The 3,890-nt window shown below is 44.6% G+C and overlaps 1 pseudogene; it reads right to left on the bottom strand.

Annotated features, from left to right (window-relative positions):
- Positions 1-520: 520 nt before the first annotated feature.
- On the bottom strand, positions 521-3,635 carry LOC146949398 (uncharacterized; annotated as a pseudogene).
- Between the last annotated feature and the right edge of the window lie 255 nt (positions 3,636-3,890).

The raw sequence follows: 3,890 nt of genomic DNA, 5'->3' as shown, positions 1-3,890 counted from the left end.
TACCCAGGTTGATAAGCTCAATCTCTTCCTGGTGAGGCTGAATGGCTCTTCTTTCTTGCTCAAGCAGTCGAGTGATCTCATATGGTATCTCTTCATCATCCTACTCATCTTCAGCTTCATATACCGGGAATTCAAAATTTGGAGGAACCATAGGGTCACTGTGTTCAACGGGTTTATTATGGTTCAATCTGCATAATATGATTGGGATGATTTTTTTAGAAAAAGTTTTTCATGCAGATTTTTGAAATTAATAAGAAAATACAGATGTTTTGGTTTTTTCTGGCATTACCATTATTTCCAAGAAAAAGGCACTAAAAAGTAAAAAACAAAAGTCGTGGAAAAAACGACGATTTTTATTAATAACGGCAATGCCGAAACAAACACGCCCTTACAAAGACATCACTTTCGCCTTGGGCAGAGCGAAAGGATTGTTATTTTGAAAACAAAGAAAACATGAGCAACAAGACACATTACATGGAAGCATGCATGACTAAAGGAACATCAACGGCTTCCCAATTTCTCACGGTGCCTCCTGGTACAACAAACACATGCACATATCCATCTTCAGCAGTATCTATAGCATTGATAAACCCAGCACTGTAGAAAGTTTCGGTTGAAATGCCTGAGGTTGGGGAGAAACCAAGGCCCTCTTTGCGCTTATTCTCCAGAATCTGTATTACTTTGCCCCAGCCAGCAGCTTGCCCTTCTTGAACAGCTTTCTGGGCGTCTTTCAATGAGGCCATAGCAGTACCAGCTCTTCGAGGCTCCGCACCTTCAACAGTCAACCCTTGAAATGATGTACCTTCAGCGGACCCGTTCCTCACAAACTTGAGTTTTTGATGTAAAGTAGAAGTTACTGCCCCAGCGTCGTGAATCCACGGCCTTCCAAGGAGGCAGCTATAAGAAACGTTGATGTCCATGCCTTGGAAAGTGATTTGGAATGTCTCAGGACCAATGGTAATTGGTAGATCTACCTCCCCAAGGACATCCTTACGAGATCCGTCAAAAGCTTTAACCAAATAACTGCTTCCCCTTAGGGAAATTCCATGATGGCTCAACTGTCTCAGTGTAGATTCAGGCATTACATTCAAGGAGGATCCAGTGTCCACCAGCACATTGGATATCATGTCAGATTTGCAGTGCACTGAGATGTGTAAGGCTAAGTTGTGGTGTTTCCCTGCTTCGGGGAGTTCATCATCACCAAATCCCAAGTTATTACAAGCAGTAATGTTACCCACTATTCCACCGAACTGATCCACAGAGACTTCGTGGTCAACATAGGCCTGTTCCAGTACTTTCATCAACACTTTTCTGTGAGCTTCTGAACTCAGGATCAGAGACAAGACAGATATCTTTGAGGGAGTTTGCAGCAGCTGGTCAACAATCTTATAATCGCTCTTCTTGATGAGCCTCAAGATCTCGTCCAGATTGGACTCTTCAATAGACTGGCCCGATGAGCTGGCATTTTTGTCAACAGGAGGGACAACTGGCGGAGTTACGGTGGCAATAGGTGTAACCACCTTCTTTTAAAACAAGGGTGGACGGACCTTTCCACTTCTCAGAGTTGTAACTTCTTCAGCAATGTTATCAACTGTAGCTGGGGATACCAAAGGCACTTATACTCCATTCTCAACCATAGTTGTATCATACTTGTAAGGGATTGCTTTAGTAGAAGCATAGGACACCGGGCCAGGTAGCCTAATCACCAAGGGCTCAACTTTCTTTGTCTGAGATACTCTTTCAACGGGAGAATCATGGAACACCGGCACAATCACACAGACATCACTAACAACCAAGTGCTTATCATCCATTAGGCTTTGTATATCATCTTGCACCACACAACAACCCATAGGATTTTGGAGACATTCTGAACAAGAAACATGATCATGGTTAAACAAGGAAGCTTGGCAGAGTTTGACATGTAACAACGCCAAAGGAGTAACAACATTACGGACATCTAAAATGGGATCATCTGAAGGAACCCGAGCTTCTTCGAAAGCCTCAATCATATTAACAGCACCATGATTTGGAAGTGGATTGTCGAGCACATGCGGAACACTATTTTCAAAGGTCAGCCGTCCTCTGTCCATCAAATCCTTCACAATGTACTTAAGAGCGTAGCAACCCTCAACATCATGGCCTTGAGCGCCTTGATGGAATTCACATGTAAGATCCTGCCGGAACCTGGGAGGTAACGGCGTAGGTGGGGGCTTGCCTGGTCTGGTGACACAATGTCCTTTAGCAAGTAAAGTTGGGAGTAATTCAGCATACCACATGGGTATTGGTGGAAAATGAGTCTTGGCCCGAGGACCCTGTTGTTGCTGCTGTGGAGCAGGAGGCTGCTGTTGTACCTGCTGAGCAACGGAATTAACGGGTGCTGGTGGTTGACCCGGTGGCAGAGGATATTGCTGGTAGAACGGTGGGAAGAAAGGATGTTGAGAGTACTGCATGTATTGATAGGGCAAAGGTAACTGAGTAGCATTAGCAGGAGCTGTAGACTGGTTACCGGATACCATCCCTACTTCAGATTCTTTCCTCTTATGATGACCATTACCGTATTTCTTCGGCGCATCAGTTGAGGACTCACCCTTTTCAAAGACAATAATACCTTCTCTAACAGACTCCTCTAGACGAGTTCCCATAGTAACCATGTCGGAGAAGTTGTTTGGTGTCGAGACTATCATTCTTTCCTTATATTCCTTCTTCAGAGTCTTCAGGAATGTCTGTGTCAACTCTTCCTCATCCAGCCGTGGAGAAACACGGGCAACTGCCCCTCTCCATCTCTGGGCATACTCACGGAAAGTTTCATCTGATTTCTGAGACAATGACTTAAGAGAGTCCCTATTCGGCTTCAAACGGGTATTGAACTCATAATGACTTTCAAAAGCAGCAGCAAGTTCTTCAAAAGTATGGATGTTGTCTTTGCTCAAACCAGTGTACCAGTCTGCCACATCTTCTGCCAGGCTGTCTTGGAGGCAGTGAATCATTAGGGCATCGTTATCTGTGTAGTTGGCCATCTTTCGGACGTACCGGATGACATGGTTATGTGGACAAGAAGATCCGTTGTATTTGTCAAAATCTGGTACTTTGAACTTCTTAGGAATCTCAAATCGGGATACCAGGCAAAGATCACGAGCCTTAGCATAAATACCATTTCCACGGCTAGCTTTGACCTCACGGAGCTCTCCGGCTAACACCTTTAATTGTTCTCTCATAGCCTCTACTATAGGGTCCTGTCCACGTGGAGTGTCAACATCAATCACCTGAGGCACAGTGTGTACCACAGGTTCGGTAACAACAGTAGTCACTTGAGGCATAGAAGTATTTGTATGAACAAAAGTTGCTGTGGGAATGGACCCTTGATTGGCAACACCAGAGACACCAGCTGCAGTGTTAGGAGCATAGAAAGCTGAGAGTCCATAAGGACGCCCATTGGGCATAACAAACCGAGCATCAGAAGCCACAGTAGATAGCGGGATAGATGGAATCCCTTCAGTAGAAGCTGGAACAGAGGTGGCTGGTTGTTCTTAGGCAGCCATCAGAGTAGACATAGTGTCATGAGCCTTAGCCAAGTCTTCCTTCATAGCAGCCAATTCGGCGCGGAGCTGAGCATTTTCTTCCTCAAAGTTAGCCATGTTTCGCCTCTTGTACAACCTTGTTTGATGAATTCTAGCTGGTTGGTGAACCTTGCGAGCACGAGCCACCTTTCAAACTGCGGCGGAAAAACCAGGAGGCAATGAGCACGGGGGAAGTTTTTTTGTGACCGATGAATGCATATGATGCATGAAATGTGTAAATGCATATGCAAAAAGGACTCTTTTTATGTTATCGAAGGGTTTTTAGACAAATTAGAAATTTTGTAAACATTACTAAACAGCTGAAACATTTGC

The sequence above is a fragment of the Medicago sativa genome, chromosome 2 (genome assembly GCF_051527215.1).
Source record: "Medicago sativa cultivar Bolivia chromosome 2, Bolivia_mono, whole genome shotgun sequence".
In the NCBI taxonomy this organism is placed as follows: domain Eukaryota; kingdom Viridiplantae; phylum Streptophyta; class Magnoliopsida; order Fabales; family Fabaceae; genus Medicago; species Medicago sativa.
Note: the sequence above shows the minus strand (reverse complement) of the source record. Positions and strands in the feature narration are given on the sequence as shown.